The sequence below is a fragment of the Nicotiana tabacum genome, chromosome 5 (assembly GCF_000715075.1).
Source record: "Nicotiana tabacum cultivar K326 chromosome 5, ASM71507v2, whole genome shotgun sequence".
NCBI classification, from domain to species: Eukaryota; Viridiplantae; Streptophyta; class Magnoliopsida; order Solanales; family Solanaceae; genus Nicotiana; species Nicotiana tabacum.
In genome coordinates, this window is record NC_134084.1 from 119,808,901 (window position 1) to 119,825,202 (window position 16,302).

A 16,302-nucleotide genomic window follows, 5' to 3' on the forward strand; every position below is an offset into this window, starting at 1 on the left:
AACCGGGATACCATGCAGATGAACAATCTTTCGGATATAGATCTCTGCCAACCGCTCTGAGGAATAACTAGTACACACAGGAATAAAGTGAGCGGACTTGGTCAGCCGATCCACAATCACCCAAATAGCATCGAACCTTCTCAAATTCCGTGGGAGCCCAACTACAAAGTCCATGGTGATCCGCTCCCTGATACGGTCAAACAAGGAAGACCGAGAAACCACACAAGCTAGGACTCGACTGGTCTTCGAAAGGTCCAATCTCACAAACTGGCTGACTAAGGCCTGAACATCCATTGCCATAAGTCTCTCTGCACTGCTTCTACTTTCTTTAGATCCACCCGAATACCCTCACTCGATACCACGTGGCCTAAGAATGCCACGGAATACTACCAGAACTCACATTTCGAGAACTTAGCATATAACTTCTTCTCTCTCAAAGTCTGAAGCACAGTTCACAGGTGTTGCTCATGATCTTCCCGAATCCGGGAATACACCAGAATATCATCAATAAAGATAATGACGAACGAGTCAAGATATGGCCGGAACACACTATGCATCAAATGCATAAAGGCTGCTGGGGCGTTGGTCAGCCCAAATGACATAACAAGGAACTCGTAATGGCCATACCGAGTCCTGAAAGCAGTCTTCGGGATATCTGGTTCCCGAATCTTCAACTGATGGAAACCTGAGCGCATGTCAATCTTAGAAAACATCTGTGCGCCCTGAAGCTGGTCAAATAAATCATCAATACGAGGCAAAGGATAACGGTTCTTCACTGTAGCTTTGTTCAACTGTCGATAATCAATACACATACGCATAGAAGCACCCCTTTTTTTGCTTTACCAACAAAACAGGAGAACCCCAAGGCGATACACTGGGCCGAATAAAACCTTTATCAAGCAAATTCCTGTAACTGATCCTTCAACTTAACTGAAGGTTTCACCTCATCCTTAGTCCATAACCTTAGGACAGGACCCAAACTTCAAAATCTGCCATTCGTCATAGGATACGAATTCCACATCATCACACTGCATTAGTCTTATTTCAACACACTTAAACTTTTAATAATGCTTAAATACTTCGAAATTATTCCTCCGGGTTGTTACATTCTCCCCCACTTAGGGTCATTCATCCTCAAATACACGACGTAGCTTATCTCTTTCTTCGCACATCTTAAGGTCTCAAATTTTCTAACTTCCAAAATTTATTTATTTTTGTTTTTTTGAAATTTCGGCAGAGCCTCCCCTATATTTGGGTCTATCCACCTGCCAGAGTAACACCAAAACAACTACTAACAACACATCCACAACCCAATGAAACACCACAATGTATATATCAATAACACTAATCTCATCATTATAAGCATCGCATTATCATGCTGATATCTGGACATGAAACACATCATCTGTATGCTAATAACCATGTCTCTGGCCATAATAGTTGTTCATAAATCACAACATTGCCAATTAACCTTATGTTAACAATCATCTTATTTCAGACCTCCACTTTACTCACAACGAGGCATTGAGACCTCATAATTACTTACCCAAATTAATGAGTCACATTTAACACCACATGGACGCTCATCTCATAGGCTAGAGCTCAACATTTACAACACAAAAAAATGGTTGAATATGAACAGAAAATATACAAGAATTGTCAAATAAGCCCAATAGGCATGACTCCCATTTAAAATATAGTACCAAAAATTTTAATTTCATAAAAGGAGAATTTTAAACACATAATCCTTTCACTACCAGGACCTTGTCCTTACATAACATCCACCGCAGTTTATAGCTCGGTTTAAAATATTTCACATTATATAATTATTTGAGGATATCCCCCTCAACTCTGAATCACAAGTATTTGCACATTGTGCCAACTGAAATTTTTCATTTCCTTTCTTTCTTCTTTTCAATAATTTCCGTCAAAGAAAATCACAACATACAATAATAGGGATAGCTATCTCCATATAATAGCCCAACGTGAGAATTCACATAAGTAGATTTCAGGATTACGAAGCTCACTCATGAGTGGAGCATATTAAGAGGACTCGCCTAAATTTTCAAAATCAAATCAAGTTAAGGAAAAAAATATCATTTTTATAACAATTAGAATTGTACTTGTAATGACACCATCTGGTATAGTGGCCTCAGCCACACTATAGCAATTATATCAATGGGTCGGGCATCCACCTCTTAGGCGCCATCTGCCCGTTCGTTCTCCATCTCTATCTTGTAGCGTATGTAGATTAGTAACTATAATGGAGTGTGTTGACTGTGTGTTCTGATAAAATAGGTTTCTCCCAAGTTTGGGATAATTTCTCATGATGTTTCTAGTATCACTACATTCATAACAACCCATCTGCAGTTCGGCTGCTCATACTGAGTTTGTGCCGGATAACTAGAATAACCATTTAAGGAACCCCATGCTAGTGGTGCATTTAAAAGATAATTGTCCCATGAGAGTGCCCTGATTAATTGGAGCACTACGAGTATTCTAAAATTGTTTTCATTTCCCTGCTGATACTGAATGTAGAATCATTATGGACATAGGAACATCAAAAGTCCCCACATCATCCCATACAAATCTCAGCTCCTACTCATATACAAGTTTCAGAGAACTTTTGGATACCACATAAGTACTCCTCATACCAAATCTGATATGACACATGACCCACAATTTGATCGTTGATAGTGAACTCTCTTCACTTGGTGCAAGGCCATAAGATACATCTTGATACTCCACAATACTAACCTTTATCGCTCGTATGTCACCATCATGAGACACCCCAAGCCATTCGTTTGGCATAGGTCCTTCTTAGGACTGTTAAACTCACCTCCTCCAGCATCTCGGTTGCTAGTTGTACCCTTCGATAGATAGACATCTCATACGTACCACATAGTCCCTATTACTACCAACTATCTTCAGATCCACGTCCACCTCGTGACTCTACCATTACTGCGACGATTAGGCAATTAAGTAGACCTTCTTAAGACCGTACTTATCAACCAGATGTCAGAACCTATTGCACCCCCATGTGCACAATTGAATGATCTCTCAATACTTCTGCATTATCGATATGGATGACATGCGGTAACAACGATTGAGAAAATTCTTGGCTCCCTTATAATCCTTCTGTAGCATCACGAACCATCGGCGCAAAATTGATACCGAGTGCTTAATTTCAATACACGAGTGAATGCAAAAAGAACATATGATATAAGCTCCAAATTGAATAAATGACGCACGATAAGAAATGAAATGAAGTGGAATTTTCCTAACGGTTACATAGCCTCTCGTAGATAAGTACAGACGTCTCCATACCGATCAGCGAGACTCTAATAAACCGGCCTGTGTCCCGTGACTCCTATGAACCTAGAGTTCTGATATCAAATTGTCACGACCCTGGTTCACCAATTGTGAGCCTGTCATGACGGCACCCAGTCTTCGCGACTAGGTAAGCCTAACACATTGCAGAATTTAGCAGTTCGAAATAAAAATAGTAAACAAACACTAAATAGAAAAGGAAGTGTATAACGATGCCGCTTGGCACATACACTGAATACACAACTCCTGAAAGTAACATCCCAAAACCCGGAATCCCACGGGCAACACAGGTTACAAGAAGTCTAACACTGCTCTAGTCACCAGAATTTGTCTAATACAAAGAGAGGAATCGAAATAACAGCTAACAACTAGGGATGGAATGAGAAGGAGACTTTGCGGATCTGCGGACGTAGCAGATGTATACCTCAAGTCTCCAATAATGCTCCCTGACAGCTACTGGCGGTATGCCAACTCAAATGTACCTGGATCTGCACAACAAATGTGTGCAGAAGAGTAGCATGAGTACACCACGGCGGTACTCAGTAAGTGCCAAGCCTAACCTCGGTGGGGTAGTGACGAGAAAGGTTGAGGCCCTACTGAGATAAACATAAGAATAAATATGAAATGAATAGACAGAAGGAAATACAGTAAATCTCGAGTATCTAGCAAAAACAATAAGTAAACGGAACAGGCTACAAATACAAATCTACAAATACAAGAACGATCACTACAGGCTATTTATCATCGGGGATCTCCTGGTATCCTCTTCATATATACAAGGGATCTCCAAGTATCCCGAGGATCTCCTAGTATCCTCCATTTAATCACGAGGGATCTCCAAGTATCCCGAGGATCTCCTAGTATCCTCCAATTAATCAATCGTGTGTCGGGGATCTCTTAGTATCCGACACTTCCAAATCTCGGAACAAAATACGAATGAGGGAAACTCCTGGGATGACGTCCCGTAGACCAAATCATAAACACATCACAACAAATCAATAATTAACAGAAAGAAGCTAAGTGCGGACAACAAGAAAAAAAAATCTAGAGTCTAACATGCTTCACAAAGGCAAACATTTCAATTTAGTCAAATAGAGCAAATAAGTTACTAACATGTTCTCTCTAAGCTGAAACAAGTGAAATTGCCTTTTTAACAGTTAAATACGTGAAGAAACACAGTCTAAATAAGTCAAGTAAGGTGAATTTTAAATAATTAGCACAAGTACACGCCCGTCACCTCGCGCACAAGGCATTTTAACAACATTAAAGACATCCTAAGGGGAGAGGTCCCCCACACAAAGTTAGACAAGCCACTTACCTCGAACCGGTAGAAAAATAGCAAAGAAACAATGCCCTTGCCATGAGTATCCGACTCCGAGTAGCCCAAATCTATTCCAATCAATTACATATTGTAAATAACATTGCAAGTAACTAGTTCCACTATTAAAATTAAAGCTAAGGCGCGAAAATAGGTAAAATGACCAAAATGCCCCTCAGGCCAACATCTCGGAATCGAATAAAATTTATATTTCCAGAAACCTCGTACTCTCACGAGTCTAACCATATCAAATTTATCCAATTCCGACACCATTTGATCCTTCAAATCTTTATTTTATATTTTTGAAAGATTCCACAATTTTCTTCCCAAATTCCATCTCAAATCACTAATTAAATGATGAATTCAATGGTATATTCATGTATTCTAACTAAATCTTAGTTAGAATCACTTACCCCGATGAATTTCTTGAAAAACCTTCGAAAAATCGCCAAAATCTGAGCTCTATAGGTCAAAATATCAAATAAAACCCAAAACCTCGTATTTATAGAGTACCCCTCGGATTCCGACAGTACTGACCGCACAAAAATGACCGCGGTCCGCGCCCAGGGAGTGCTGACCGCACAAAAATGGTCGCGGCCGCGCAGCAATTTGACTGCAGTGACAGGTTCACTATTTAGGCCGTAACATTCTCTACAAATGTCCAAATGCCTATTATAATATGTTTGAAAACTAGATTCAAAGCTCTACAACTTTCGTTTTTGAATCACCTCAAAATTCTGTGTTGATCAAAAGATATGAGCTTCTGAAGTAGAACCAGCAGCCTGCAGATCTTCCAAGGCGTGGCTGCGCGCCCGGCACGAAAAGGAGCGCGGTCCGCATCTCCACTGCTGCCTCCTCCATTTTTCTAAGTTCTGGTGTCCGTACTTGCTCAAAACTCACCCGAAACACACCCGAGGCCCCCCGGACCTCAACCAAAAGCACCAACGCATCCTAAAACATTATGCAAACTTATTCCAATCATCACAACACCTCGACTAACACTAAAATCATCGAATTACATCAACTTCAAGCCTAAGTTCTTTTAGAAACTTCAAAACACACATTCGATTTAAAACCCGACCAAAACATGTCCGAATGACTTGAAATTTTGCACACACATCCCAAATGACATGACAGAGCTATTGAAACTTCCGGAATTCCATTCCGACCCTCGGATCAAAATCTAACTATCGGACCGGAAACTTCAAAATTTCAAACTTCGGCATTTCAAGCCTAAATTAGCTACGGACCTCCAAAACACATTCTGAACACGCTCCCAACCCCAAATTCACCTAACGGAGCTAACGGAACCGTCAGATTTAAATTCCGAGGCTGTCTCCCCATTGTTCCGACCTCGGTCAACTTTCTAACACTTAAGCTCTCATTTAGGGACTAAGTGTCCCAAAACTCCTCGAAACTCAAAACCGAGCATCCTGGCGAATCACATTAGCATAAATAAACTTGGGGAAATCAGTTAATAGGGGTTCGGGGCATAAATTCTAAAAACGACCGGCCGAGTCGTTACATAAACATTAGAACTGGGTCCCAGATTGTGATGACCCGGCCAGTCGTCTCATGAGTTACCGCTCTGTTTTCCCCATTTCAGCTTCTTTACGCTTTGTTATCCGTGTTTTATGTGATCGAGTTGATTAGTTCGAGTTCGGAGAGTATTTGGTAAGAAATGAGACACTTAGTCCCTTTTAAGAAGGCTTAAGTTGGAAAAGTCAACTGGACGTTGACTTATGTATTAGAAGGCTCGGAAGTGAGTTCTGATGGTTCAGTTATCTTTTAGAGGTGATTTGTGACATAGGAGCGCGATCGGAATGGGTTTTGGAGTTGTAGAGAAGAATTAGGCTTGAATTGGCGAAGTTAGTATTTTGGCGAATTCCGGTTGGTAGGTGAGATTTTGATACGGGGGTCAGAATGGAATTATGAGAGTTGCAGTAGCTTCGTTAGGTGATTTTGGATGTGTGTGCAAAATTTCAGATCATTCGGAGGTCTTTTGGTTGGGTTTTTTATCAAATGCGTATTTCGGAAGTTTTTAAGAAATTTAGGCTTGAATCCAATGTAATTTGATGGTTTTGGTGTTGTTTGTGGTGTTTTGATGATTGGAACAAGTTTGAATGATGTTTTAAGATATGTTGGTGCTTTTGGTTGAGGTCCCGGGGGCCTCGGGGTGATTTCGGATGGTTAACGGAAATTTTTGAAGTTGGAAAATGTTGCAGAAATGCAGCAGTCAGTGCAGAGCAATTTTGCTCTATGCGATCGCATAACACAAAGGGATGCGATCGCATAGAAGGATTTTAGGGGCTGTTTGGTTGTTCAAAGTGATCGCATGAAGGGGTTGCGATCGCACAGTGTTGTTTGGTAAGGCACTGCGATCGCATAGGGTAATTTGAGACCATGGAATTTTTGGTCTATGCGATCGCAGGGGCTTGAATGCGATCGCATAGAGTTAGCTACAGTGATCCGGGCAGAAAGTTAAAAACATTTCATCCGCGAACCCAAACCCATTTCCTCCATTTTTTAGCAACCTTGAGAGCTTTTGGATGGGAATTGAAGGGGTTTTGACGGGAAGTGATTAGATGTAAGTCCTATTTACTAAATACATGATTATATTGTGAAATCATCCTTGAAATTCATGAAAATATAGCCAAATTGTAAGAAATTAAGGCTTGAAATTGAAATTCTAAATTTGGGATTTGAGGGGCCATTTGTTGTCCGATTTGAGAGATTTTTGTATGTATAGACTCGTGGCGAGATAAGGAACCCAATGACGTAAAAATTTCTGAGTTTCGAGACGTGGGCCCGAGGCTCGGGTTTAGCTAATTTCGGGATTTTTGATATTTTTAAAATGTTTTCGCTTGGGCTTTGTTCCCTTGGCATATTGTGACGTATTCGTTCTGATTTTGGATAGATTCGACGCGCGTGGAGGCCAATTCGAGGGGCAAAGGCATCGCGAGCTAGAGAATTAGTCAGTTCGAGGTGAGTAATGGTTGTAAATGATGTCTTGAGGGTTAGAAACCCCAGATTTGCATATCGTAGTGCTATATTGAGGCAAGATACGCGCTGGATGATGAGCGTGGGGTCTTTCACTACTGGGGATTGTGACTTGGTCCATCCCGATTGATGATTTTATCGAATAATTGACTGAAATTCATTTGTTATCGTCATGATTTGGGCTGATTGCCATATTTGGGCTTCGTGCCAACTATTTGAACCCTTCAGGGATTTTTATCACTGTTTCCTCACTGCTTGACTTATTATTTGAACTTAGTCCTGTTGATATCTACTGTTTTACAAACTCAGCCACTTTTACTCAAATTTGAAACTTAAATGATATTTCTACATCATGTTTTGGGCTGAGAACTTATGCTTTACTAATGCCCAAGGGGCATGTGATGATTTTTGGACTAAGTGAGGCCGAGGGCCATATGTGAGGATATGCTGAGTGATATGAGGCCGAGGGCCTGAGATACTTTATATGCCACGAGGTGGCTTGAGTGATGTGAGGCCGAGTGCCGAGTGATGATGCCACGAGGTGGCTTGATATAACTCTTGGGCCGTAAGAGGCCCCTCCGGAGTCTGCACACCCACAGTGAGCGCGGGTACCCATTATGCTGAGTGATTGATACTATGCCCGAGGGGCTGACACTATACTGAGAGTGAGCCCGAGGGGCTGATACTATGTTGAGCAATTGATACTGAGCCCGAGGGGCGGATTTCTACTTGTTAATTACCTATTAATTTACCGGTTTTACTTGTTTCAAAAGGAATATCATTTGATTTCTTCACTGATTTACTGTTTTAAGTGATTTTTACTGCTTGATATGGAATTACTTTGTGCCTTTACGTGTTTTCATACTTTCAGCCATTATTTATAATTTTTACTCACTGAGTCGGAGTACTCACATTACTCCCTGCACTGTGTGTGCAGATTCAGGCATAGCAGAGTCCGCACTTGAGCGCTGATTCTGTCCAGGCTAGGCGGTGATTTGGAGTTCCGAGGTAGTTCTTAACGTCCGCAGCCCCTTGTCACCCTTATCCTCTATCATTTATGTTTTCTTCAGACTGTCGTACCGGATTCCGTACTTTGTAGACCTATAGCATATTTTATAGTAGCTCATGACTTTTGACACCCCGGTTTGGGCTGTGTCGGGATGGTTCCTGCTATTGTTAACGTTACAATTCCATAATTTATGAGTATTATATTATATGTTATTACTGTTTATGATGATTAACTGTTTAAAAAGGTGGTGTTCCGTTTTGGTCTGGCTGGCCTTGTCTTTACGAGAGGCGCCATCACGACCGGGTTCGGGGATTGGGTCATGACAAGTTGGTATTAGAGCCTAGGTTAGTTAGGTCTCATGAGTCATAAGCAGGTTTAGTAGAGTCTCGCGGATCGGTACGAAAACGCCTGTATTTATCCTCGAGAGGTTGCAGAACCTTTAGGAAAACTTCATATTCTTGTAACTCCTATCGTGCGAACTTGTTGATCCGAATGCTAAACTTCTGTTATTCGATTCTCTCGTAGATGGCGAGGACTCGCACCACCGGACGAGGTGGACGACCACCAGTGCCACCCACTGAGGCCACCAGAGGCTGTGGACGTGGTCGTGGATGTGGCAGAAGCAGAGCAGCGAGGGCAGCACCTGTTAACCCACTAGCTGCCCTGACTCCGGATCAGCCTCCAACTATGGATGCTCCAGCAGCACCAGTTCAGGCACTAGCTGTGCCTATCGTGGTTCTGGGTCTTTAGGTGGCCTTGGCACAGATCTTATCAATTTGCACTGGCCTGGGTCAGGCAGTTTCAGCCACTATAGCAGCAGCTACTTCACAGGTCGAGGGAAGCAATCAGACCCCCACTGCTCGCACACCTGAGCAGGTAGTGCAGGGACTACAGACACCGGGGGCACCTCCAGTTCAGCCAGTTGCACCAGCTCAGGAGTTTGTTATGCCAGTTATGCCGGATGATGAGCAGCTTCATCTTAAGAGGTTTGGCAGGCTCCAACCTCCGTCATTCAGTGGTGTCGAGGGCGAGGATGTCCAGGGTTTTCTTGATAAGTGTCAGCGGATGCTCCATACAGCAGGGATTCTTGAGACTAGTGGTGTGACATTTACCACCTTTCAGTTTACTAGGGCTGCCTTCATATGGTGGGAGGCGTATGAGAGGCGTAGGTCAGTTGGAGAAGCGCCCCTTACTTGGCAGCAGTTCTCCACTCTCTTCTTGGAGAAGTAAGTGTCGTAGTCCCACAGAGAGGAGCTACGTAGATAGTTTGAGTGGTTGCGACAGGGGGATATGACCGTGTCACAGTATGAGTCGAGGTTTTCTGAGTTGGCTCGTCATTCCATTTGGATGGTTCCGATAGATTGTGAGAGGATCAGGAGATTTTTTGATGGCATTAACTATCACCTTCGTATTCTTATGACCCGAGAGAGGGTGTTGGGTGCTACATTCGAGGAGGTGGTCGATATCGCTTGCAAGATTGAGACGGTTCGCCGTCAGGATCGAGAGGAGAGGGAGGCCAAGAAGCCTCGAGGATCTGGCAGTTATAGTAGTGCTTCTTCGAGGGGCCAGTTTCAGCATGGTAGAGGCCGTTCTTTCAGGCATGCTCAGTCAGTCCGCCCAGAGTATCGCGGGGCATCTTCGGATCATGGTCATCATGGATCTCAGCGGGGCCAATCATCACTCAGTGCCCTTCCAGCCCAGAGTTCATCTTGTGCCCCTTCAGCTCAAGGTTCTTCTATGCCGAGTGCATCAGCTGGTCACTCCGGTGCGAGGGGTTCCCTTCATTCCCCTTCTCCAGCACCTGGGAGTTGTTTTGAGTGTGGAGAGTTTGGACATGTGTGGAGGCAGTGTCCTTGTCGTGTTGCTAGTTCATCCCAGCAGAGGGGTCTGCCCTCGACTTCTGCTCCAGTTACTTCACCATCGCCCAGCCAGCTAGGGGTAGAGGTCAGGCAGCTAGGGGTCGCCCCAGAGGGGGAGGTCGATCAGAGAGCGGTCAGGCCCGTTTCTATGCACTCCCGGGCAGACCCGACGCTATTGCTTCGGATGCTGTCATTACAGGTATTGTTTCAGTCTGCCACAGAGATGTCGTTGTATTATTTGATCCCGGTTCCACCTTTTCTTATGTGTTATCATACTTTGCTCATTATTTGGGTACACCTCGTGAGTTTCTTACTTTACTTGTTCATGTATCTACCCTAGTGGGCAATACTGTTGTTGTAGACCGTGTGTACCGGTCATGTGTGGTGACTATTGGGGGTCTGGGGACCCGAGCAGATCTATTGCTATTGAGCATGGTGGATTTTGATGTCATTTTGGGCATGGATTGGCTATCCCCGTGTCGTGCTATTCTAGACTGTCATGCTAAGACAATCACTTTGGCTATGCTGGGTGTACCGTGGATCGAGTGGCATGGTGTGATTGATTATGTTCCTAGTAGAGTGATATCCTTCTTGAAGGCCCAACGTATGGTTGGGAGGGTTGTCTTTCATATCTAGCGTTTGTGAGGGATGTTGGAGCTAAGACTCCTAGTATTGATTCGGTTCCAGTTGTGAGGGATTTTCCCGATATTTTTCCTGCAGACCTGCCGGGCATACCACCGGACAGGGATATTGATTTTTGTATTGACCTGGTGCCGGGCACTCAGCCCATTTCTATTCCGCCGTATCGTATGGCACCAGCAGAGTTGAAGGAATTGAAAGAACAACTTCAGGAACTCCTAGATAAGGGGTTCATTCGGCCTAGTGTGTCACCTTGGGGTGCGCCCGTTCTGTTTGTGAAGAAGAAGGACGGCACAATGAGAATGTGCATCGATTATAGGCAATTGAACAAAGTAACAATTAAGAACAAGTATCCTTTGCCTGGCATTGATGATTTATTTGATCAGCTTCAGGGAGCGAGAGTGTTCTCCAAGATTGATCTCCGTTCGGGCTATCACCAGTTGAAGATCAGGGATTCAATATTCTTAAGACTGCTTTCAGGACCAGATATGGTCATTATGAGTTTCTTGTTATGTCTTTCAGGCTAACCAAAGCCCCAGCAGCATTCATGCATTTAATGAACAGCGTGTTCCGGCCTTATCTTAATTCGTTCGTTATAGTATTCATTGATGATATTCTGGTATACTCGCGTAGTCAGGAGGAGCATGCAGAGTATTTGAGTGTTGTGTTGCAGAGATTGAGGGAGGAGAAGCTTTATGCAAAATTCTCCAAGTGTGAGTTTTGGCTCAGTTTAGTAGCTTTCTTGGGGCACGTGGTGTCCAACGAGGGTATACAGGTTTATCCGAAGAATATAGAGGCAGTTCAGAGTTGGCCCAGAGCGTCCTCAGCCACAGAGATTCGTAGCTTTCTTGGGTTGGCAGGCTATTATCGCCGGTTTGTTCAGGGATTTTCATCCATTGCATCGCCCTTGACCAAGTTGACTCTAAAGGGTGCTCCATTTGTATGGTCGGACGAGTGTGAGGAGAGCTTTCAGAAGCTCAAGACAGCCTTGACCACAACTCCATTATTGGTTTTACCATCAGCTTCAGGTTCATATACTGTGTATTGTGATGCTTCGAGAGTTGGGATTGGTTGTGTGTTTATGCAGGAGGGTAGAGTTATTGCTTATGCTTCTCGTCAGTTGAAGACCCATGAGAAGAACTACCCCATTCATGATTTGGAGTTGGTTGCCATAGTTCATGCATTGAAGATTTGGAGGCATTACTTCTATGGCGTATCTTGTAAGGTGTTCACTGATCATCGCAGTCTTCAGCATTTGTTCAAGCAAAAATATCTTAATTTGAGGAACCAGAGATGGTTGGAGTTGCTTAAGGATTATGATATCACTATTCTGTACCATCCGGGAAAGGCCAACGTGGTTGGCGATGCATTGAGCCGAAAGGCAGTGAGTATGGGGAGTTTGGCATATATTCTAGTTGGGGAGAGACCCCTTGCAGTTGATGTTCAGGCCTTGCCCAATCGGTTTGTGAGATTGGATATTTCGGAGCCCAGTCGGGTGTTGGCTTGTGCGGTTTCTCGATCTTCCTTATATGATCTCATCAAAGAGCGCCAGTATGATGATCCGCATTTGCTTGTCCTTAAGGACAAAGTTCAGCATGGTGATGCCAGAGATGTGACCATCGGTGATGATGGTGTGATGAGGATGCAGGGCCGGATTTGTGTGCCCAATGTGGATGGGCTTAGAGCGTTAATTCTGGAAGAGGCCCATAGCTCGCGGTATTCCATTCATCCGGGTGTCGCAAAGATGTATCAGGATTTGAGGCAGCACAATTGGTGGAGAAGAATGAAGAAAGATATCGTGGGATTTGTAGCTCGGTGTCTCAATTGTCAGCAGGTGAAATATGAGCATCAGAGACCGGGTGGCTTGCTTCAGCAGATGGTTATTCCCGAGTGGAAGTGGGAGAGAGTCACCATGGATTTTGTGAGTGGCCTTCCTCGTACTTTGAAGAAGTTCGATGCTATTTGGGTGATTGTGGATCGGCTAACCAAGTCTGCGCACTTCATCCCTGTGTCTACTACCTATTCTTCAGAGCGGTTGGCGGGGATTTATATTCGAGAGATTGTTCGATTGCATGGTGTTTCGGTCTCCATCATCTCAGATAGAGGTACTCAGTTTACTTCCCAGTTTTGGAAATCTGTTCAGCGAGAGTTGGGTACTCAGGTGGAGTTAAGCACAGCTTTTCATCCTCAGACGGAAGGACAATCTGAGCGTACGATTCAGATATTGGAGGACATGTTGCGTGCTTGTGTTATTGACTTTGGAGGTTCATGGGATGAGTTTCTACCCCTTGCAGAGTTTGCTTACAATAACAGCTACCAGTCGAGTATTCAGATGGCTTCGTATGAGGCTTTGTACAGGAGGCGGTGTAGATCTCCGGTTGGTTGGTTCGAGCCCGGCGAGGCTAGACTATTGGGGACAAATTTGGTTCAGGATGCCTTAGAGAAGGTGAAGCTGATTCAGGAGAGGCTTCATACAGCGCTGTCACGTCAAAAGAGTTATGCAGACCGGAAGGTTCGAGATGTGTTCTATGTGGTTAGTGAGAAGGTCTTGCTGAAGGTTTATCCCATGAAGAGTGTTATGAGGTTTGGGAAAAAAGGCAAGTTGAGTCCTCGGTTCATTGGGCCTTTTTAGGTGCTTCGGAGAATTGGGGAGGTGGCTTATGAGTTTGCTTTGCCACCCAGCCTGTCGAGTGTGCATCCGATATTTCATGTTTCTATGCTCCGGAAGTATATGGGGGATCCGTCTCATGTTTTGGACCTCAGCACAGTTCAGTTGGATGATGATTTGACCTTCGATGTGGAGCTAGTAGCTATTTTGGGTCGCCAGGTTCGAAAGTTGAGGTCAAAGGATCTAACTTAAGTGAAAGTGCAGTAGAGAGGTCGGCCCGTGGAGGAGGCTACCTGGGAGACCGAGCGGGAGATACGGAGAAGATATCCTCATATGTTTGAGGATTCAGGTATATTTCTTGACTCGTTCGAGGACGAACGTTTGTTTTAGTTGGGGAAGATGTGACGACCCGGCCAGTCGTCTCATGAGTTACCGCTCTGTTTCCCCCATTTCAGCTTCTTTACACTTTGTTATCCGTGTTTTATGTGATCGAGTTGATTAGTTTGAGTTCAGAGAGTATTTGGTAAGAAATGAGACACTTAGTCCCTTTTAAGAAGGCTTAAGTTGGAAAAGTCAACCGGACGTTGACTTATGTGTTAGAAGGCTCGGAAGTGAGTTCCGATGGTCCGGTTAGCTCCGGAAGGTGATTTGTGACTTAGGAGCGCGATCGGAATGGGTTTTGGAGTTGTAGAGAAGAATTAGGCTTGAATTGGCGAAGTTAGTATTTTGGCGAATTCCGGTTGGTAGGTGAGATTTTGATACGGGGGTCGGAATGGAATTCCGAGAGTTGCAGTAGCTTCGTTAGGTGATTTTAGATGTGTGTGCAAAATTTCATATCATTCGGAGGTGTTTTCGTCGGGTTTTTGATCAAATGCGGTTTTCAGAAGTTTTTAAGAAATTTAGGCTTGAATCCGATGTAATTTGATGGTTTTGGTGTTGTTTGTGGTGTTTTGATGATTGGAACAAGTTTGAATGATGTTTTAAGATATGTTGGTGATTTTGGTTGAGGTCTCAGGGGCGTCGGGGTGATTTCGGATGGTTAACGGAAATTTTTGAAGTTGGAAAATGCTGCAGAAATGCAACAATCAGTGCAGAGCAATTTTGCTCTATGCGATCGCATAGCACAAAGGGCTGCGATCGCATAGAAGGATTTTAGGGGCTGTTTGGTTGTTCAATGCGGTCGCATGGAGGGGTTGCGATCGCACAGTGTTGTTTGGTAAGGCACTGCGATCGCATAGGGTAATTTGAGACCATGGAATTTTTGGTCTATGCGATCGCAGGGGCTTGAATGTGATCGCATAGAGTTAGCTACAATGATCCAGGCAGAATGTTAAAAACATTTCATCCGCGAACCCAAACCCATTTCCTCCATTTTTGAGCAACCTTGAGAGCTTTTGGATGAGAATTGAAGGGGTTTTGACGGGAAATGATTGGAGGTAAGTCCTATGAACTAAATACATGATTATATTGTGAAATCATCCTTGAAATTCATGAAAATATATCCAAATTGTAAGAAATTAGGGCTTGAAATTGAAATTCTAAATTTGGGATTTGAGGGGCCATTTGTGGTCCGATTTGAGAGATTTTTGTATGTATAGACTCGTGCCGAGATAAGGAACCCGATGATGTAAAAATTTCTGAGTTTTGAGTCATGGGCCCGGGGCTCAGGTTTTGCTAATTTCGGGATTTTGATATTTTTCGAAAGTTTTCGCTTGGGCTTTGTTCCCTTGGCATATTGTGACGTATTCGTTCTTATTTTGGATAGATTCGACGCGCGTGGAGGCCAATTCGAGGGGCAAAGGCGTCGCGAGCTAGAGAATTAGCTAGTTCGAGGTGAGTAATGGTTGTAAATGATGTCCTGATGGTTAGAATCCCCGGATTTGCACATTGTAGTGCTATATTGAGGCAAGATACACGCTGGATGATGAGTGTGGGGTCTTTCACTACTGGGGATTGTGACTTGGTCCATCCCGATTGATGATTTTACCGAATAATTGACTGAAATTCATTTGTTATCATCATGATTTGGGCTGATTGCCAAATTTGGGCTTCGTGCCAACTATTTGAACCCTTCGGGGATTTTTATCACTGTTTCCTCACTGCTTGACTTATTATTTGAACTCAGTCCTGTTGATATCTACAGTTTTACAAACTCATCCACTTTTACTCAGATTTGAAACTTAAATGATATTTCTACATCATGTTTTGGGCTGAGAACTACTGCTTTACTAATGCCCAACGGGCTTGTGATGATTTTTGGACTGAGTGAGGCCGAGGGCCATATGTGAGGATATGCTGAGTGATATGAGGCTGAGGGCCTAAGATACTTTATATGCCACGAGGTGGCTTGAGTGATGTGAGGCCGAGTGCCGAGTGATGATGCCACGAGGTGGCTTGATATAACGCTTGGGCCGTAAGGGGCCCCTCCGGAGTCTGCACACCTACAGTGAGCGCGAGTACCCATTATGCTGAGTGATTGATACTATGCCCGAGGGGCTGATATGAGTGATTGTGAGGTAGCCCGAGGGGCTGATACTGT